Source organism: Panicum virgatum, chromosome 6N (genome assembly GCF_016808335.1).
Source record: "Panicum virgatum strain AP13 chromosome 6N, P.virgatum_v5, whole genome shotgun sequence".
NCBI lineage: Eukaryota > Viridiplantae > Streptophyta > Magnoliopsida > Poales > Poaceae > Panicum > Panicum virgatum.
In genome coordinates, this window is record NC_053150.1 from 7370931 (window position 1) to 7394229 (window position 23299).

A 23299-nucleotide genomic window follows, 5' to 3' on the forward strand; every position below is an offset into this window, starting at 1 on the left:
TCAATTGCATCATGTGTAAATCAATTGTGTAAATCAATTGACAGACCGAATAATCAATTGCTACTTTAACTTCAGATGAACCATGCTGTGTTTCTTGATCAAGTTATTGTAGCTGAGCAAATGTGTAAACATTTTAATTTAATTTGAGATACAGCACTCCGTCTTCTCACTGCGCTGTGCTGGTGAATTTCAGAGTTCAGATGCAAGGTTCCGAATTCTGGCCCGCTGAAAACTGCTTTCAGTCATTGTTTCTGGTACATTCTTGTGCCATGCTATTGCTTCTTGTACAGGAATCGATTATAGGCTTGGTTGCATCACAGCCATTATATGTGAATATGTGATCATTGGGTCAGAGCCCAACGTAGCCACGTAGGTTGAGCTTCAGGACATGATCTATGAGTTCAAATTTATGGCAATGGTATCATTGTTTTTTTCAAAATTTCTAAATCTTATGTACATGAACTGTGAGGGATGTATCTCGAAGAAATTACTGCTCATGTGGAGGATTGAGATTCTGAACAACTTGTGAACGATGATAGTTTCTGGATGCTTTTCTATTTTTGCAGATAAACATAAGGTAGACTGTCTTCCATCAATTGAGGTGTGCCTGGAATATAATTTTGGAATAGAGCTTGTGATAAGGAACTGTGATAGCTGTACCAAGGATGGGTAGTGAAGCACCAGCCAAGATAAATATGGTGTGGGTAGATGGTGGCAAGCATCAATTAAAGAACATTAGCTGACTGTTCTTGAGAAGTACCTCTGATTAGTTCTTGAGAAGACTGCTTTTCTTTGTTTCCTTTTTTCGGCCAGTAGGAAGAAATTTTGCCATAATGTTTTCCATAGAAGAGGTTTTCGGATGGATCAAGTAGCGCACTTGCCTTCGTGGTTCTTTTTCGACCGAAGTTGTGTTTTTTACTACAGGTCTGAGTTGGATGAGAAGGTTGGGACTGTTAGATTTCTAGGATCATCTAGGAATAGATCGGATGGGGTACAGTTCTAATCATGGATAAACAAGAGTGGATTTCCTTCTTGACCCGCAACTAGAAAGAGATAGGAGGTTACCGAAACGTGGTCCAGTAGCGACGGTGGCGGAGCTTCCCGTCGCTGGCAGCACCCCCTCTAGATCGGGTTAGGGCTAGGGACTCTCGGTGGGGTTTGTGGCAGAAGTGAACCTTATGTTCGCACCCAGGCCCCCACCTCCCTTTTTATACGGCGCTGTGCGACAGGGGCCCGCCAGCCGATGGGCTGGTTGAGCGCCCCCGATCAGGGCGCGGACTAAGGGTCCGACTCGTCCGTTAGGCCGAGTCAGAGATCAATTCTAACATTTTCCCCCTTGATCTCTTCTTGTTTCTTATTCTTTTTCTTTTTCTGAGCTTGGTCCATCCCATCACAGATCAGTGTATAGGGCGTGCCTCGTCATGACAGTTATTACCGTCAGATTAACAGCCACAATCACCTTTCCGTTCTGAAACAGAGTCTTATTCTTGGGCCCTCTTTGTCCAGGAATCATAGGCTTTCCCTTAAACCCATGCCGGCTAAGTGTTCTCTGAACACTTTGGGTGGTAGGCCTTTTGTAAACGGATTCGCTAACATCTTGCTTGTTCTCACATGTTCTGGACAAATTGTTTGATCCTGGACCTGCTCCTTAACAACATGAAACTTAATGTCGATGTATTTGGCAGCACCACTCGACTTGTTGTTATGAGCACAAAATACTGCTGGCTCATTGCCGCAGTATAATTTTAGTGGTTTTTCTACGTTGTCGACCACTTTCTATCCGGGTACTAATTTCTTGAGCCATGTGACCTGCCCTGAGGCCTCATAACATGCTACGAATTCAGCATACATCGTGGATGATGCTGTGACTGCTTGGAGCTTTTCCACGATATCGCTCCCTTTTGCAAGAGTGAAGATATATCAAGACATGGATTTTCTATCATCCGCATCTCCTGCAAAGTCTGATTCTGAATATCCTTCTATTTCTAAAGATTCTGATTTTCTATATGTCATCATGAGGCATGTTGTACCCTTCACATAGCGTAAAGCTTTTTTTACCATTTTCTAGTGCTCTATGCCTGGATCACTCTGGTATCTGCCAAGTATCCCAGTAACAAAATTTAAGTCAGGGCGTGTGCACAATTGTGCATACTGTAAGCTTCCGACAGCTGAAGCATAAGGCACTACCTTCATTTGTTCGAGCTCGTACTTGTTCTTGGGACACTGATGTTTCCCGAAACTGTCGCCCTTGACTATTGGGGTAGGTGTGGGTTTACTCTTGTGCATACCATATTTCTTTAATATCTTTTCTAGGTATGCTTTCTGTGATAATGTCAACGCCCCAGTTCTTCTGTTTCGATGAATCTCAATTCCTAAAACGAATGAAGCTTCATCGAGATCTTTCATATCAAACTTCGAGGACAAGAATTTCTTTGTTTCTAGTAGTAGATCGACATCACTGCTAGCTAGCAGAATGTCATCCACATACTGGATGAGGAAAATGAATTTTCCGTTCTTGAATTTTGCATAAATGCAATTGTCCTATTTATTTTCTTTAAATCCAAACTTTCTTATTATTTCATTAAATTTCAAATACCACTGCCTTGAGGCTTGCTTCAAGCCATAAATTGATTTCTTTAGGTGGCACACTAGGTTTTCTTTGCCTTCCACGACAAAAGCTTTCAGCTGTGCCATGTAGACATTTTCATATAAATCCCCATTCAGGAATGCCGTCTTCACATCCATCTGATGTAGTTCTAGATCATAATGTGCCACTAAGGCCATTATTATTCTGAAAGAATCTTTACATGAGACCGTGAAAAATGTTTCATTGTAATCTATCCCTTCTCTTTCTGTGAAGGCTTTTGCCAAAAGTCGCGCTTTAAATCTTTCTATGTTCCCTTTGGAGTCACATTTCATCTTGTAGACCCATTTGCAGCCTACTCTTTTGGCTCCTTTAGAAATTTCTTCTAAGTCCCAAAACTTTATTGGCACTCATAGATTTTATTTCATCTTTCATGGCTGCAGTCCACTTGGATGAATTCATGCTTCTCATGGCTTCTTCAAAAGAGGTGGGATCATCCTCCATTTGAATTTCTTCGCTATTATAGACTTCATAGTCATAAAAAAAATCTGGTCTTCTGATTCTTTGTGGCCTACTCATGTCCACTGCAACTGGCATTTCTTGAACAGGAGGCTGCTGCTGCTCCCCCTCATCCATGGCAATAGGTTCTATTGGATCTTGAGAAACAGGTTCCTCATTTCCAGTTGCTGCCACGTCAGGAGAACTGACAACAGGCGTTGGCACTGTAGTTTCCTGCGTTATCGGTGCCACAATAACAGACAACGAGAAATAAGGCTCTTGAGTCATCGGAGTAGGAACGAATACCCGCTTATCTTCAAGATCAATTTTTCTGGCTACCATGCTCCCCCTGATCATCCGATCTTCTAAGAAGGCAGTGTGTCTTGTTTCTATAACTTTGTGTGTCTGTCGGGACAGTAGAAGCGATATCCCGTAGACTTTTCTGGATAGCCAATAAAATAGCAATTGACTGTCTTGGGATCTAATTTCCCAGTGTTTGGATTAAATACCTTACTGGACTGCCCCACACACGAAAGTGATTAAGCGAGGATTCTCTTCCTGTCCATAATTCATACTTCTGACCATATCCATCGGGATATGGTTCCTTCTTTCTGCTACTCCATTCTGCCTTGGCTCGCCCGGTGTCGAATACTAGGCAACTGTGCCATTTCCATAAGGAACCTCTCAAAAGGTCCAGTAACTTGATCATAAGGGGTGTGCCGACCGTAGTACTCTCCCCACGGTCAGATCTTACTATCTTGATCTTTAAATCATTTTGATTTTCTACTTCTGCTTTAAATATCTCGAATTTATCCAATGCTTCTAATCATTCTGTATTTTTTAGCAAATTTTCCTTTAATGCAATCAATACATTGTTCCAATTCTGAAAATTCTAATGGCGGAAGAATTGATGCTTTCACTAAGCGCTCTATTCTCCCCCTCGAAATATGGGCTAAACGACAGTGCCATAATTTCGACGAGATTGCATCAATTCATTTGCGTTTCTTAGTAACATTCTCATGTGAGGAGGCATTCTTATTCTCAGGTAGTGATAGCAAATATAATTTGTCTTGTCGATAGGCAACTGTATTTCACACTTGCCATCACCAAAACAACTTGTCATATTTCTTCTGATTTGTACTAGGTGGGAAAAGTTTCTTATTGTACTGATAGTTCTTGTTTTTCTGCTGAACATGAAAGACAAGCTCACCTCCATTGGCGGCCTTGAATCTATCCATGTTTTTACTGCACATGGTAAATGGTTTCTCAACATTCCTATTTTCTAGCTGAGTGTTATAATTGACATGAAAAGTCGAAAAGTCCTTGGGAATAGACTTGAACACCAGCTGAACAACAAAGGGATTCGGAAGAGGCATACTCATTGACTTATGCTTGTTTGCCATGTGGCTCATTTCTAGAATGTATTCTCTTATTCCACCGCCAGCATATTTCTTTGTCATAAGCTGCTCAGTCAGAGTGGCAGCATAAGTCTTGGAAGAGTGACTCGGTAGCGGTGGCGCATTCTGGGATTGCCATTCTTATTCCATCTGAAATGGAACCTCCGATAATCATCAGGTACTTGCGGTTTGAAATATTCCAACGTGACTGCTGAATATCCCATTTGGTCCAAGCAATGTCATGGGCTTTCTCTCGAATGGCCCACACATCATCTGCTTCGTTCTGAGCCCTTACGGGGTTTTCTGGTTCTTCTGGTGCTGGCATTATGATGGCCGAATTTATATTAGCCATCACCAGAGCAATTTGTAACTTCTGAAAATCATTTCCCATAGTTCTGGACATTTAATTTTGGAATGGCATTCACATATGACATATGATTGGATCACAAAATTCAGAAATTTGAGTACAAATTCAAGATAACAATAATGGCATGTTTAACTTTAACTTTGGTCAAAATTCAAACCTACAATATTCTGTGCATTAAGTCTAAATCACATTTGGGCAGAGATAGAAAAAATGCATAAAAATTTTTGGGCAAGATTATAATATTGTATCATCAACTTTGGTCAGAAATTACAATATCATAATTCACAAAATTATGTATTCAAATCAAAATTCTATATTCAAAATTCAAACATACAATATTCTCTGCATTAAGTCTAAATCACCTTTGGGCAGAGATAGAGAAAATGCACAAAAATTTCTAGGCAAAATTATAATATTGCAATATCAACTTTCGTCAGAAATTACAATATCATAATTTACAAGATTTCTGAATTCAAAAATGAAATTCTATATGCCTCTATATTAATTATCCCGTTGGTTCAAATTAACATAGAGGGACAAATTAAATTCTTCGCGGCGGAAACATGTAAAATTCTAAATTTTCATAAACATATTTCTGTAATTTTCTGCTCTTTAAATAATGCATGTTGGTGCATTAATTTGCAGAGAATAAATTCTAGGAAAATTCTTCCAAAATTCATATTCAAATTGTTTCTGAAAGAAGAAAAAAATTCTTTTTCCTTCTTGCGGCCTAGAGCCGAAAACGGCCCACGGCCCGCAGTGGGGCAGCCGCCCCCTCCCCGCGCCCAGGCCGCAACCTGGGCCTGTGCCGGGAAACCGGCCTGGTGCAAGGTCCCTCTTGGGGCGCATCTGGCCCGATCGGCCGGCCAGCCACTCCTGGCCGTCGGATTGCATCCGACGGCTGGGAGCCATCCTCGGCGGGACAAAACCCGGAGCCGGCCAGTGATCCCGGAAACCCTAGGATCATTTGCGCCCCCCTCCCCCGGTTTCTTCGCCGGGTCTGGCTGCGCCGCCGCCGCCGGCGACTCTCGCCGGCGCGCGGCCGGATCTGGTCGCCGGGCGACTCCTTCTTTTCCTTCTTGTCTTCCCCGTCCTCCCCCGTCCTTTCTCTGATCTGAGTGAGCGGCGGCCGCTGTGGCTGGCTGGAGGAAGAGCGGCGGCGCTGCCGCCGGCCCCCTCGTCGGTGCGCGTGCTCACCCAAGTGGGAGCGCGCCACCGTCGAGCGGCCTGACGGCGGTGCCCGTGTTCTTGAGCAAACAGCAAGAGGCGAGTCGGCGTGGTTCTGCGCGCACGCATACCAGTGTCCCGGCGACGTGATGCCTCTCCCGCGCGAGTGATAATGACGCCAGCGGTGGTTCTGATCCGACCTCCCGCGTGCTCGCGTCGGCATCCCGGCGTGGAGCATTAACTGGCAGCACCCCCCTCTAGATCGGGTTAGGGCTAGGGACTCTCAGTGGGCTTTGTGGCGGCACTGAACCTCATGTTCGCGCCCAGGCCCCCACCTCCCTTTTATACGGCGCTGTGCGATAGGGGCCCGCCAGCCCATGGGCTGGTTGAGCGCCCCCGATCAGGGCACGGACCAAGGGTCCAACTCGTCCGTTGGGCCGAGTCAGAGATCAATTTTAACAGGAACAAGGCCAGTTGAACCACTTTAACTTTTAGGGGTCCGAGTCAGATGAGATAGTTGGGACATCCCCGTCTGCACTGGGCAAGTCAGGCAAAGGCTGCTGGGGCGTAGTCCTCATTATCTCCCCCAGTTGTTAACATTGCACTGCTCGAGTCGAAATCCCCTTGAAGAATAACATAAGCTCTTGTTGCGGCTCGCCTCGTGTCATTGTTCGGGTTTCTGCCCGAGTCAAAGTTCTCTGGTTCAACTTTTTGATGATACCCTTAATATATTCCTGGAGCTCGCAAATATGTGATTAGAAAAATAAATGAACACTTGACTCTTAGTCATTCAGGAGAAAGAGTTTAATATTAACTTCCCTGTTTTCTGGAAGTTTTCTATCCGACTGAGCGGTTTGCGCCAGTCGCCTGTCAGGCCCCCGAGTCGGGGCGTGCAGGCGTGCTCGAGACATCCCGGCACAGGCATTAACTGATTGAGCCTTGATGGAATCCAACCCGGGCTTCTTGTAAGAAGGGGAAGGGTTGTCTTAGGCATCGCACGTCCATTCTGAGTTTGAGTGTGACTATTTACCCTGTAGTTATAAGGAAATAGGAAGAAAAAAAGCCTATGCCTTTTTCATCTTTGCCTCCCACCTATTGCCTTTCTCCAGTTTGCAACCACCTCTCTCGTTGTCGCCATTATTGAGTTCAGGTGAAGCAAGAAGCGAGTCATGGCGCTGTGGAGGGCGTCTGTTGTCTCGGAAGATTGGCTCGAGGACGTCGCTGCGAAGGGGATCATTCCTCCAAACGAGGTTGCTGGATGGCGAGCGCCGCTGGCGGAGAATGAGTTGCATGTGCTGGAGGTGGAACAGATAGCCTCATTCATGGCTTTCCACGAGCGGGGCTTGGGATACCCAGCACATGACTTCTTGCGCGGGCTCCTTCACCACTGGGAGATCAAGCTCCAACATCTCAACCCCAATCGCGTTCTGCATCTAGCGGGCTTCATGATGGTGTGCGAAGCGTTCCTGTGTGTGGATGCCAATCCAAACCTGCTCCGCCACTACTTCATTACCTGTCAAGAGTCGGTGCCTGGAGAGAAGAATGGAGCTCCAGTTGGCGGATTTAGAATCTAGCGCCACCCCAAGCGAGAGGGTGATTATCCCGCATACATTCACACCGATTCCAATCGGTGGTGGCACGGTGAGTGGTTCTATCTGAAGAACCACGAGGTTTACTCTTTTTCGAATTTCATAGGAAGGCATCCAACAAATTTGCCCTGCTGGTCCTGGGGCATACCAGGAGATAAGTAGAAGGAAGTTAACTTTGACTGCGGCGTTGCGGCGTCAGTTGGTGCGGGGATTGGACGGTGTGCGGTTGCTTGGTACCTTCCACAGCCGTTGCCTCTTTCCACTTGGGAGGCGTTCGTACCTGTTGACGCAAAATCCGATCACACACTCGAATGCGCTAGAACTTGCCGTTGATCGTCGACGCGATCTTCACAAATGAGCTCCTTGCGCACAGACCGGTCAGGGCAACCGGTCAGACCGGTTCCACATAGAACACCGCGAAAACCAAAAACCTCAAGCTCGCGAGGGACCCCATCGGAGCTCGTGGATCTTGGGTTGCTCTGAGGTCGGCAGGCTACTCAAAACTCCTTGAACATTGTAGAGACAAGCGAAAAATAGCATATGGGGATGGAAAAGTTAGGGTTTAGAGATAAAAGGTAAGGGTAAAGGTGTTGGATCGATTTGGATTTTTCAATCGGCCGTGGCCCTTCATATATATAGGGTGGGAAGGCCTGTACCCATTAGGAGTCGAAATCCTAACAAACCCCATGTCAAAATACAACTCCTAACTTGGATCGGGCATTTCGGACAGGTTTGACCAGTCTGACCGAGTTGCAGGTCTTCCGGGAGGCATAACTTTCTCATCTGGACTCCAAATTGGACATTCTATATATATGTATTTCGATCATCTCGACGAGATATACGCAATGGTACAGTCCAATTAGAGATTTAGCAATATCTTCCAGATTGGTATGACCGGTTTTCAGGGTTCACAAAACCGTTGGGAACCGGTCCGGTTTGACCGGTAACCGGTCAAACCGGTCCGGGCCAGTTCCGGTTTGGGCCGGTATCAAACCGGCCCAAATTCAAAATTTAAATTTGAATTCAAAAATGTAACATTCCCAAAAAAATCCTAAAAATACTTTAAGGTGCGACAAATCTAATGGTGTCAAATTTTCTCAAAAATTCGTTTATTTAGTATAGTTTGCGGGGATTTGAAGTTAAACAAAAAAAGTGTGCATACAAATGTATACAAATACAATGTAAAAGTAGTACAAAAGAGGGTTAGAGGGTTCATTTAGGCTAAAATATGTTATACAAACATTCATTTAGTATACTTTGCGGGCATTTGAATTTAAACCAAAAAAGAAAAAAAATGGCGGGTTACCAGTCAAACCGACCGGTTACCAGTCAAACCGGCTGGTAAACCGGTCAAACCAACCAGTATACCGGTACGAACCGTTTGCACAGACGATTTTAAATTCAAATTTGACTTCAACCGGTTTGGACCAGTTTCCGGCCAAACCGGTCCGGTATACCGGTACCGGACCCCGCCGGTTTGGCCGGACCGGTCGGTAACGTAAACCCTGCCGGTTTCTACACTCGGTCTGACCAGTTTGCCCAGATTGTCCAACAAACCTGAATTATGCCAATTTTGGGTGTCAACATATGCCCCCTGTTTCTTGATAAAGCTTGCGTACCAATCTCTCAAATCCCCAAAATGCACTTGAACAACGAGAAGCACCTCTGCACCAATCATGTCTTGTTTTTTTGTATATCGATCATATCATCTTGTGTAAGTGAGACAAGCCTGAGTATATATTACCTCGACTGTGAACCAAGTTCTTCAAAGGAACTATTTCGGTCCATTGAGTAAAATAATCTGTAGCAACTAAGACGAAGCGATACCCCTCTGAAGATGAGGATTAATCTGACCAATGAAATCCAATCCTCCATTTCAGAACGACCATGATTTGATAATAGGATGCATCAACGCAGCAGGCACTAATCACCAAACCACATAAATTCTTCACACCCCTTATACTACTTGAAACAATCATGGTAGGCCAATAAAAACCGGTTTTTCTTAAACAACCACTTCATCTTATGAGCTGATTGATGTTTACCACAAATGTCTTCATGAACTTCCCTCATGGCAACTCTGGCCTCATCCGAGTTCAATCATTTAAGAAATAAATCTTCGGCGGTGTGACAATAGAGCTCATCATCGATAAAAACATATTTGGTTGCCATACGTCGAATATTCTTCTTTTCACCACAACCAGGATCTTTTAGATAATAAATTATAGGAACCCCCACTCCTGATCATCGGCTTTAGTGATTGAATCATCTTTCATAGCTGAATTGGTGTCACCAGCAGTCTGGGCGGTCAGACAGGTCCTATTGCTGGTCAGACCGGTCTGGGCGGTCAGACCAGTTGCATCGACCGGTCGGACCAGTTCATCCAGAACCTGCAACTTGGCTTTTGCTTGCATCAGCTTTCGAATGTGAAAATATTTCTTCACAATTTGGTAGCCAGATGCTTGCTGAGCCAGAGCGTTATCCTGCATTCTCTTCCTTTGGTATATGTCTTATAACAAATTCATCAAAGGAAAAAATAATATCAAGGCACTTGTCAAGATATGCATTTAAAGATCCATTGTAACACTAGCATACCTTGGATACCTGCTGCACCACCAGAAGTGAATCACCAAAGGCTTTAATATGTTTCATGCCCATAGATTGCAAAAATTCCAAGGCAAATAGAAGTGCTTCATACTCAACTTGATTATTTGTGCAATCCTCTTTAAATCGGTTTTTAACCTAGCACCACTCGGAGAAATCAAGACAGCACTAATGTAAGGATCACCGGGGTGTCCGACCCTAGAGGGGGAGGGGGAGGGGGTGAATGGGGTCGCTAATCGCTTTTTAACCTAGGGCTCAATCTAATTGCATAAGATAAACCTAACACGTCCTACATATGCTAGTTATGACTAAGGTTTATCTATGCTACCCTCTACTTACCCCAAAAGACTTGCAACCTATAGCCAATCCTAATCAAACTAACTAGGAAAGTAAAGGTAAGCAAGAAAGAGTAAATGCGGAAACGTAATGCGGTAAGTAAAGCGGTAAGGGAGAGGATATGCAAACTCCCGTGAAGACACCAAGACACACGATTTAACGTGGTTCGGTTAGGACACCAAAGTCCCTCCCTACGTCCACGGCCACTTGTCCAACACGAACAAGTGTGATGCCGAGTCTCTTCGCTTGATCACCGTCTTGCCACGCCTCCAAGGCTCCCGACAAGCAAAGGCTAAGTGACGCCAAGTCACAAAGACGAGGTCACCGCCACCGTCTATCTCGAAGCGTCACCACGGCACCGTCTTCACTATCTTGGAGCTTTAACACCAAGTAGGGGCCTCCTTCCCCGCACAAAGTGTCGTTGCCACTCCACACCAAGTCGGAGGGTCACACGACGAGTACACAAGGTGCTTGCCGCAGCAAGGCTTTCTCTCAAGCTAGTTCTCTCAAGAACTAAGCCTAAACAAGCACTAAGCACTCTAACAAGTGTGCTTAAGCCTATATGATGTACAATGAAGCTCTATGGTGGTTGGAGATGATCTTTAGCTCTTGTATACTTCCTTGAACTCCAGCACTACCAAATGACCCGGCCTTGGGGGTATATATAGGCAGCATAAGCAAATATAGCCGTTGGAGAAAAGCTGCTAGAAATGTGCTTAACGCCGGTTAATCCGACGTACCCCAAAAGCCATCATCGGTTCAACCGGTGTATGTAAACTGCTACTTGAAAAACTAGCCGTTAGCAAATAACCGGTGTATCGCCGGTTTAACCGATGCAATCAACCGGTGTATGTAAAATTAGCGTCGGTTTAACCGGTGAGTGTAACTTCTTCACGTTCCTCCAAAAACCACCTCTCTGGACAACTGAACCGATGCAATTGACCGATGCATCGTCGGTTCAACCGGTGTACGTATTTTCATCGGTCTTCGTTTGGCAATGCACCGACGTATGCATTTTCTTCAACGTCGGTTAATCCGGTGAGTGTATCTTCAGTTTCCAGCTTCTGGACAATTACACCGGCGTGTGTCTGTTCCTTAACATCGGTTCAACCGGTGTATTGAATTTCTTCACAGTCTCTTCAATCCTTGTTCCTTGGACCGAAGAGCTTACAGGGCGGAACCCCCGTAGGGGTGGCCCTTCGGGCCTTGCTACGCCTCTCTTCTCTTTGTCATCACTTGAACCTAAAAGCCTGAGAATAGTCATCTTAACAATCACATTAGTCCAAGTGTTGTGTGTGTCATCAATCGCCAAAATATTATATTGAAATATGGCATGAGAGGCCATTTTCGCTACAACTAATTCATTGATCTTTATCACAAAATGATCCATCAAAATACAACTTTCATGGTGTGCAAGTAACATAGGTGACTTCTAAATCATGCTCATCATTAATCTGATGCTCAACAATGAAATCCGCTACAATTTGGTTTCTCATAGATTTCAAAGGTTCACAAGCCAAATCATATTCAACTAAAGCATAAGCCTACTTGACAATCCTACCACTTGAAATCGGATTGTGCAACATATGTTTGATCACATCGGTTTGACATACCACTATACAAGTACTAGATAGTAGATAATATCTCAATTTGGTACAAGCATAATATAGAGATAAGCATAACTTCTCAATAAAAGTATACCTTGTTTTCGCATCAATAAATTGTCGGCTTGTATAAGTGAAGATATACTCCTTGCCTTCGGTTTCGTTGAGTCAAAACAACTCCAATAACTTTATCTTCAGCTGCCACATAAAGCCTGAAAGGAACCCCTCTCCTAGGCGCGTTGGGTACCGGAAGTGAAGATAGATATTGCTTGATCTTTTCAACTGCTTGTTGCTATTTTGCCCCCAAGTAAATTCGGCTTCATTCTTTAATCGAAGAATTAGAGTAAAAGCATCAATCTTTCTAGATAAGTTGGATATAAATCTTCTTAATAAATTCACCTGGCCTAGAAATTTTTGCAACTCTCTCTTGCAAGTAGGAGGGTTTGCCAACTTTCTAGCCTGAATCGGAAAAAATTCTAATTCGGCTTCTATTTGCTGATGTTAAATCTTTCAACCGGCTTAAGTCCTCAAAACATAATTAAATTATTGAGCATCCCATGCAAACCGATCTATTGAACAGAACCTTCGTGAGGTAAATTATCGCTTGACAATATTTTACCCCCTCCCGGAGCACTAAAATGCTATTGAGCTCCATATTGCTGCTTTCTTGGTGTAGCATCATGATCCTCTAGCCCTCATCACCCTGTACTAAGCATATCAGTGGTGTTTTTCCATCACAAGGAATTGAAATAGGCATTGCAAATTCGGCTTTCTTCTCTACTACAACCTCAACCGGTCCGACCGGTTGCCCTGAGCAGTCAACTGGTCGATTGCACCACTCAAACTGGTCACCTGAGGTGGTTCGACCAGTCGTGCTAGCTGATCACCTGCTTTGATCCTCCATACCTTGCCCTGGGGTACTAAAGGTCTGTAGCGGTTGAATTTTTTGTTCCTCAGTGTCTTGAACTCCTGCTCCTTCTTCCCTTGAAAGCATAGGCGCTGCAGCTTCCTCTTTTGAGTACGAGTCAACCCTGGAGGGCACCACCTTGATTGAAAGTACTTCAATGTTGAACTACTGTTGCTGGTCTCATGATCATTAGCCATGATCGGCCCTTGGACAGAAGGATTGACCGATTTACCAGAAACCATTGGTCTTTTACTCATATCTTCAACAACTACTTTAATATCACCGATGAGAACAAGAGAATTAGTTTTAACCTTCTCTGGATCAACAGTAGGCTGCACTTCTACTTTCCTTCCATTGACATGATATTCCTATCTTGGAAAAGGAGCTTTTCCCGACCTTTGATGAGACCGATATGACCGGTGCAGGCTGTCGCCTCTGACCTGATTGGTGGGGTCCCAAACGGACGTGCACTAGTCGTATCACCCAGTCAAACACAGGCTTCTGTGATCCTCCTCCCTATGGTGAGATGTTGGGTGCAAAATCGGATAACAATACATCCAAATACCTTCATGCTCCCATGCAGGACAACAAAAACCCGATGCCGGTGACACCCATGACGTAGTAGCATACACCTTCTGAAGACAAAATACTGTAGTTCTATCACCTCTACGCTTGTTGGATTCTCCCCCTAGGAGAAGAATGCTTGCCTTGACGCGGAGGTGAACTTGATTCTTTTTTTAGTGGCCGATCTTTTGGAACGGCCTTCGTGTACTTGTTCAATAATTGATCAAAGGTGAGCTTCTACTTTGCAAATTTTCCTTCACCTTTGATTCATTAACCTTCCAAGTACCCACTTCTGGACGTTTGGCCTTAAACATGTTGGGCTGGCTCTGTGCCGGAACGGTCTGACCGGTTGGGTAGACCGGTCTGACCGGTTGTACCTGAGAAGGAGGCCGACTCGAGTCTTGTGAGGAACTTGCTTGCCCCTTAAGTATAGAAGCTTTGACAGTAATTTTCAACGACTCCTTACCATCAGGAGTCTTCTCCAATGTCACTTCCCTAGCCAGAATCGTATCATTGACATTCCTCAGCCTTGGCTCACCAATGATAACATTTTTTCCTTTAGGTCCTTCAGCTTGTTCCAACTGAATGAGCACCTTGGCATTATCTTGATCAATAGGATCAACCGGGAATGACACCTTGTCAACTTGCATCTCATGCATCATCTATTGTGCTTCATTAACGGATGGTTGGACTTTTCAATGAAAGATGTTGCAATCATTAGTTGTACGAGAAAATGTATTATGCCACTCGGTGGTATGGCATGAGACAACTTGATGTTTCCGCTTCTAAGAAATTCACTAAATATGCAATCACACTTACAAACATCAAAAGTGAAAAGAGTTTGTTCTTACTGATTTTTTGGAATAGGTTTAAGCGATGAACAAAAGTATGGCTTAGCTTTTGAGGACCATATGAACTCAGCAACTTCGTTTTTCTCATCGTCCGAATCAGATTTACAATCAACATGTATGGACTGATGAGTCTCACAACTTTATTTCGCATTTTTTAATCTATATTCCAAACTCATGGCATAAAGTTGCAAATGATTTATGGAAAGAAAATCAAAGCCCTCAATTTTCTCCTTATAATGCGAAACCAAACCATAAAAAACCAAGCCAGCCAAATCTTTTTCAGAAACTGTCAAATTAAAACATCGGTTTTTTATAACTTTAAATCTTTTAAAGTAATCGTGGATAGATTCCTCTCTACCCTGTCTACCAATGTTAAATCTGACAATTTTGCCTCATTGTGCCCATTATAAAAATCATCCTGAAACTTGCGTTCTAGTTGATTCCAAGATTGAATAGAATTCGGGGGGGGGGAAGCAAACCAATAAAAAGCGGTTCCAGTCAAAGATAAAGAAAACAAACGAATTTGCAAAGCTTCATGGAAACCAGCTTTTTCCTAGTTGAAAAATATAATGGTCAATGTGTTCCCAAGGAGGTCTATTATCATCACCACTAAATTTCACAAAATTCGGAACACAACATCCAACATGAAAAGAAACCAAATCAAATTAAGCGGGATATATGTTTTGGCATAATGGAGAATTATCCATATTCTCACCGAGTTTGGTTTTCATCGCACCAGCCAAATCTTCTTTTAACTCAACAAGATTGGCTTCATATCTATCACTCGTAGACGCTTGTGCTGTGGAATTAAGACAATGTGCTATGGGATCATTTTATACCATCGTCTGAATTGTACTCATTGGTGTGCGGCCCAAAGAATTTTCATGTACATTTTCAGAAATCGGTTCGTCAAGAAAACCAGATTCCTGTGATGGCAAAGGCAGCACATAATTTATCCATTCATTTATTCGGCTAGGAGCCGCTGTTGACGCTTGTTAGAGACCAATTTCAGGAGTCAATTTGATCAAAAAATCTTAAGAGTTTAAATATTTTACATGCATATTTATCCCAAATAAAGTCTAAACCCACAATGCTCCTAGAAATTATACAATGTTGGAAAAGAGCTAAATGCAGGTTGTGAGCACCTTATGATCCACGGGAAAAATTGTCGACCAATAAGAGCACAGAATTCAGGCTCACATGGATCCAAGGGCCCACATGCAGCATCAAACCGATATATCCAAAGGCCAGGCACATGGAATAGGGTTAAGGAAGCAGGTGGCAGCCCACCAGAGCAAATTGGGGGTGGTGGGGCCCAGTGGGCCATCGGCCGATCACCCTGGTCGGCCGACTAGCCACTAGCGCCACCGACCTTCCCCCTTCGGTTGAAGCTTTCTTGCCGAGAGACCCACCGTGGCACCCTCTATAAATATGAGGGGGGGCTTAAGAATAGAGATACCACAAGTTGAAGCTCTAACTCAAACACCCTCTTGTGTAACTCTAGGCTAGTAGAGTTTAGGTGAAGTAGTTGTCGGGTCCCCGGATGTGCTTCCAAGAATAGGTATGGGTTTGCTACTAGCTCTCTTTTGTAATGTTCGGTCGTATGTAATAAACTTATCTTACAGTTATTTATATCTGCATTATTTATACCCTGCAGTGTTAGACATAGAATTCATGATTACTTTGCTTTGTTACTATATACTTTGCCTGGTTTGTGTTGGTATTTCTTAACTCTCACAGAGAAATCCGCAAGTGCACGGAAATACCGTTGTAGCACTTCACCCGGAGAGTATTCAGGGTATCGTATTTTCCACGAGGAACGGAGGTGCAATGCTCTTCTAACTAGTTTACCTGGAGGAAGAGAGAAGGGTGGACTTTGGGTAGTGTGGTTGTCTAAGAGAAGAGATACTTAACAGAGATAAACTAGCTCTCGCTTGCTTGCTTCGGGCACCGGCTTACTCCTAGTCTGCCAAGAGTATCCGACTATTAGCTCTACACCCAACCCTCACGTGGGGAACTACAAAGGACGGATAGGGTTGTCACCACCTACCGCCTACCCCGACAGACCGTGGAGAAGGTATGCAAACAACGGTAACCTCTAGCCTAGACACCATGTCTATGCTATCAATTACTACTATAGCCCCTACTCCATCCAAGACTCGAGCCTTTAGACTAGAGCAACCGTCACGAGGACGGACGATGATCCCACAAGCAAAAGATAACAAAAGCTTAACTTAGAAAAGAACTCAACAAATAGACGATAACCCGAATACTTACTCGAAAGAGGCTCGTATCCGCTGAGGTACAAGCAGAGGGAAACCGACAACTCTGGCACTCCTCTGACTTCTCCTCACACACTCCCTAGCCTACTCTACAAGATAGCTCTAAAGGTGGACTGTCCCCTTCTTCTTCTTCTTTCCAAAAATGTGTTGCGTTGTGAGGGGTGAGGGAGGCCCCTTTTATAGCCCAAGGAGGTCGGTTCCCGCCAGAATTAAATATGGAAACCTGCTCAACCGCCTTTGAGAGGATAAGAGCAAATCACCAGCCAAGATGCACCTGGACTGGTGTTAGTCCAAGTACGACCGACCCTGTGGGTCGGCCGGCCCCACTCTGTCGCCTCTGGCCACCGCCTTTGGCTTGGTGACTGATAGGTGGGTCATCTTCTTTGATATGTGTGGGCCGAGGTCTTGTACGTCGGTTTGCTCTGACGAATGGGCCCTTCTTGTAAGTGTGACATAGGATTGGATTTTCTGTGCTTTTGCGTTGCGTCTTGTGTACATTTACTTTGAATCTTTCTTTGTATTTTTGTCATCCTCTTTGCTGTCATCAAGCTCGCTTTTGACCAGATTTTTATTATCAAAACCGATCATTGCGATGAACCACAATTTGGATATGTGGAAGAATATGGGATGATGTATGGTCGCATTTGCTTTCTACTATGATCCAATGGTGAGTAATAGCAAGGATATTACCAAAACCATGGAGTAACCAACCCAAATAATGAGTACGGTGCATCAACACTTGTACCTTGATGTAGGCAAGAATCCGGTTGCTCTCGGGGTTTTGGTGATGATTTTGTGCTATTAACTTCATTTGGCCGATTCTTCTGCTTCTGAGTAGCTCCCTTCTTGTATTTGGACAAGAGTTCTTCAAAGCTCGGCCGTACTTTATTCTTGTATTGGGATCTGTTCTTAGAATTCCTACTATGACCGATCAGACCGGTCCTAAAACCTGTGAGACAGGTTCATGCAGAACCGACACCTTTGTTTCTATCTTGTCCTCGAGCGTCGAAGTCATCAATGTAGATCGAGGGGTCTTATCCATAGACCTTTCTTTACCAATTATGATATTTTCCCTTTAGCGGCCGAAACAACACTTTTGGATTTGTGAACTCAAGTGTTTTTACAGGAAAAGGACCTCGATCAACTTGCATTATCGATAACCAATCGTCCTACATCTATGGCCGATTGTATTTGTCTGCGGAAAAATATTATAATCATTAGTAGCATGAGAGAAAGAATTATGAAACTTACAATAAGCATATGCTTCTTCAACTCATCATTGGTGGCATAGTATGAGAGAATTTAATCTTTCCAATTTTCACTAACTCATCGAACATCCTATCACACTTAGATACATCAAACGTGAATATAATTTCATCATGCTAATTTTTCTGAATTGGCTAGGGAGAAGCACAAGTTCTTGGCTTATCTTTAGATGACCCTAAAAATTGAGAAGCATAAACCACTTTTCTCTCCTCATATGAAGAATCACAATTTACCACATGCATGCCAAGACAATCAGATTTAAGTTTAGAATCTTTACTTTGGCTTTCTTGAGCCAAAAATCTTTACAACACTTGGTTAATGGTTAGAAACTCATAGCCTTCTAGTAGAAGATACGGGGGTTGGAAGAGTTAGGGTTTGGAGGAGACAAAAGGTAATGAAAAGTAATAAATTGATATGTTTCTAATCAATTGGATACTCTCAATCGGCCATGGCCCTTTATGTTTATAGGGAGTGGTGGTCTTGCCCCATTAGGTGTTGAAACCCTAATTAATTTCGTATCAAAATACAACTCCTAACTCGGACAGGGTTGTCTGTACCAGTCTGACCATCTTAGCCAACCAGTTTGACTGGTCCGATCTTGGTCAAGCCTTCATGAACTCTGTCGGTACCTCTGGACTAGGGTACCCCCTCTTGCTGTGTCAAGACTCGTAGTTATCCGTAACTACGCCCAAAGGAGCTGAGCAACTGGACCCCTGGGGTCCGACTCCATCTCACCGGACCAACGGTCTCGGACCCGCATCCCTCTCGGGGTCGGGTCCGGTGTCACCACGTGTCCCGGAGAAGGGAACACTCAGACAAAACAGCCGGGGGCCCCGGACCTCCCACGGGGTCCCGGACCCCCATATACTATCCGGACCCCTCGGCAGGGAGGGAACAGACACCCCGCCTGGGGGGTCCGGAGCCACCACGTGTCCGCAGACGCAGATACGTGCGCGGCTACCAAGCTTCCTCGGGAAGACTTGGTCACCTACCGCATTCAATGCGGGAGGTGTTAAGAGCGCTCTGCCACAGCAAAGCCCGAGGAGACTTTCGCCAGGCTTTACTGTTGACCGCACGTTACCAAGGTGCACTGTACAGCCGCTGGCGCCACTCACGCCACGCACGTCAGTCTGCTACACCAGTTAGACACGACAACTCGGCGACGGAGTATCATAATGCCTACACGGTAGACTCAGCAGTCTACGCCGCAACCTACACTGCCTCAACAGGCGCCTCGCCAATAAGACAGGAGAAGACCCCCCTCGGCCAGAGAGTTTACAGGACGATGAAGTGTATCCGGCAAGAGATTCTCCATCGCTGTAGCACCACTACTGTCTAGTAAAATATACATCCTTGTTGGGCCCACCTGTCGGGGTCCGACGCCTGTGTACGCGTCATCCTTGCTCTATAAAAGGGAGACGCCCGTTAGAGGAAAGGGGAGGTCCAAGAAGAGACTTGGGGGCAGAGGATAGACTCATTCATTCCTAGTGCAAGTGGATGTAGAGTATTATGCTCCGGCGGCCCGAACCACTCTAAATCCGTGTGTTCTTGCGTTCTTGCCCCGAAGCTAGATCGGCCTAATAGCTTAGCACTTCCCCGAGTACTCCCCCTCGGAGAAAAGGCGGGTGCGTTCCGCCACCCGGCTGTGGGTACTCCCAAAAGCCCGCGACAAACTCATAACTCTCTCATCTGAAGTCTAGATTAGGTGTTCTATATGTATGCATTTTGATTATCTCGATGAGAGATACACATTGGTGAATTCAAATTTGCATTTTAACAAAGTCACCCAAACCGGTTTGGCAGGTTTGTGGGTACCGATCAGATCGGTCTGTATATATAGCCATGCCAATTTTGGTTGTCAACATCCCGCCTGCACCACGAGTGCCTTCTGATGCTGAGCCACCGTTGGCGCCACTCAAGCGCTGGATCGACAGAGGTTTTGTGGGGAACGAGGTGGGCTGATCTGAGGTCAGGGAAGTGGCAGAGTCAACGCCTTCCTAGAGAAGAAGCAGCATGGACTCGTCATCATGTGCCACATGGGCCTGCTCCTCCATCTTGACCTTACCGTGATAGTGTTGGGTCCAGTGGCCTTTTTGCCGCAGCGCTTGCACACATCTACAGAACCGGCCTGACCCGAGCTGCCCCCCATCGGAGTTGTTGCTACCGCGCGGCTTGCCGCGGCGTTTGCCCCGGCCACCGGAGCTCGAATCTCTGTGGTCGGAATCTGCCACCTTCTACTTGTACTTCTCCCGCCACTGCTCCTCCATGAGGAGGTAGCTTGCCGTTCACAGCCTAAGGTGGTGCCAGTTCGTCGTCAGTGGCTGCCATAAGCCGCCCAGTGACCTCCTTGATGGTGAGCTCATGGATGTCGAGGAGGGTTTGGATGGAGATTACAATCTGCTTGTACCTTGCTCTGGCGACGCGTAGGTAATTGGCGACCGCCTTGGGCTGCAGCTCTGGGTCACCGAGGATCCCAGGCGTTGGACGATTTTCATCAGATGAAGTGCGAAATCTTCAACGGACGCACCTTCTCAGAATGTGGTCTTTTCATACTCGGCTCACAGGAACTGCACCGTCGACTTCTATAGCTGCTCATCATCGATGCGCATCATCTTGATCGCACCGTCGACTTCTATAGCTGCTCATCATCGATGCGCATCATCTTGATCGCACGCAAGGTGTCTTGGCTGACAGTTTCGTAGCCAGGGCGGGCACTATCTCTTGCGGCACCCCACTGCAGGGTGGTCCGGTCGTCATGGAAGTTGGTGTTCCTAACTGCACCTCATAGGTGGCGTGCCTTGAGCCTGAGCTTCATCAACAACGACTAGAGTCTAGTTTGTCACCGGACGACCCGATCTTGCCCGCCGGCGGCAACCAGCCTTGGCCCTTCAGTGATGTCATCATGGCACGCTAGATCCTTCTTATGGCTCTGATGCCACTGGTTAGTCCGCCAAGCGTTGATCGCCGACGAACCTGCGAGCGTGTGGACACCGAGTTGAGCAAGTGCAAGAACAGAAACTGAAACACAAGTATTTTGTGATGTGATGACTGATGAAGCTGCAGCGTTTTCTGTGATCTCTATTCCTTTTATAAGTCTTTTACCCGTGTACAATTAAAAAAGATAGTGCTGACCTATGTATCACTAAAAAGTTCGTTCGCACCTGTGTATCATCGCGCAAACTTTTTTTTGCTCTATTTACCATTCCGTCCATCTTCTGTTATTTAACGGTTTGAGAGCAATGAGAGGTAGGACCTGGGGTGTAAATTGACCATCTTGCCCTTGACACTTGCAGTTACCAGGAAGGCAGCAATCCTATCCTCTCCATCGGGGATCGATTCCTAGACTCGAGATCGAGCACTGCCAAGCGCCACCCCTGTCGGCGTCGCGCATCCCCTGCCGCCGCCCGCCACGGCCAGCAAGAGCAGCGCCGCCCCATGGAGGAGACGTTCCGCTAGGAGGCCGCGCGGCTAGGGGGGCCGTGTGGGGAGGTGTCGGCCCGGCTGCTGGTCGGCCGCCGCGGGCGCCGGCGAGCTCGGGTCCCGGCTGCCGCAGGCGCGGGCGCGGGGGACCTTACTGGAAGTCTGGATGATACAGGCGTATGCTAGTAAAGTCAACCAACACCTTACTGGGTACTCTTTGTAGTTTCCAGTTTTCCACAAATCTTCCTTGAGAACCATTCATTCATGATTCATGGTTCATATTCGCATCGAGAATTGCCACGTTCTCTTTGAGAATCAAGCCCCCAAATGCCAAACTGTGAACTGAGGCTTGCCTCTTTTTGTGCAGGTTGAATGGCAAGGAATGAGCTACCTTACCACCTTTTTAACTCCTGAAGGATCTGAGAAGTAGCATCGCAGGAAATCGCAAGCCCTTTTGGATTATGTACAAATATGCCATGACTTTAGCAGGCTAATGATTCTGCTTCATAGAAGCAGTACTAATGTAGTAAGTTCACGGCTCTTTGACTGGTGAAGAATCAGAGCGTAGGCTGTAGCAGGCTATCAGACAGATTATGACTTACGACTAGAACATATATCTGTATGACTATGTTAGAACTCTGATGAACCGGTTATCTGAACCTCTTTATCTTTAGTGTGTTCTGTCTGATGTCTGATAGCACTTGGCGGTGCTGGTGCACCATTGTTTTCGCTCTGAACTTGCCCTGTCGGTCTGTTTGTGCGAACTGGTGTCAGAACTTGAAAATGATGCCTGAGTTCCTCAGGCATCCAGCGTTCAAAACCTCGAGACCAGGTCGGCATGCCATGCCGGTTGGCACCTTCGTCATGCCATGCCATGCCGGTTGGCACCATCGTCATCAAGCTGCTTGTCAGAAGGAGACAGAACAGCTCAGCTCCATCGCAGATTTATAAATTGGAGTCCAAGAATCCAAGATACAGCTTGAAATTAGAGCATATTTGGTTCACATGCACAGCAGCAAAGGCGTGCATGCTGCAGTTGAAGGCACACAACAGAGGGGCAAACCAATTTTGGGCACTGAAGGGTATAATTAAGGATGGGAAATGGATAGCAGATATCTGAATTATCTGATATTCATATCCGCTTAAACATCAATATGGATATTCATATCTGTATTTGAATTTAATGTGGCAGTAAAGTGGATATATCCGAATCCGATTTTCATTGATTTTCTCTATCTGATTCCACATCCGTATTCTACAATATCCGACACTATCCGTATTCATTTTCATTAAAAAACTATTTAGAAAATTATATTTGTTTCTCACCACCCATATTATTAATTTTTATACTTAAAATATAGAAATATTAAATTTAATTTTAAATATTTTTGTTTTATCTTAAAATTACTTATATATTTTCTATTTATATATAATAAAAATTATTTATATGGTTGTTGCAATATATTTATATTTTTATTTTTATTTTTATGTATTTATTGATAAATAAATTATTTTTTAACTAGCTATCTTTATTACTTTAGTTTGTACATGTATGACGATTTTATAATCTAAAACTACTAATAAAGAAAATAGCTAAATGTTAGCTCATATGTCAAGTCCATATCCGAATTAAATCCGAATCCGAGGCATCCGTTTTGCATTTGTATCCGAGAATATCTGAATTCGTATCCGTATTCGATTTAAAATGTGTTAAAAAGTGGTATCCAAATCCGATTCCATGCGAATCCAATCCGTTTCCACCCTTAGGTATAATGGTGTTTTTGCGCTCTCGTTAGCCTATCCATTCATCCAAAATGGTACACATGGCAAAAAAAAGTTCGCGTGATGGTACACAGATGCGAA

The 23299-nt window shown here is 44.9% G+C and overlaps 1 long non-coding RNA gene across 1 annotated transcript; it reads left to right on the forward strand.

The window, feature by feature from the left end:
- The first annotated feature begins 21337 nt into the window (after positions 1-21337).
- Positions 21338-22165, forward strand: LOC120679247. The gene is made up of 2 exons (XR_005677059.1): positions 21338-21646; positions 21804-22165. It is a non-coding gene; the product is annotated as an uncharacterized LOC120679247 (long non-coding RNA).
- Positions 22166-23299: the final 1134 nt, after the last annotated feature.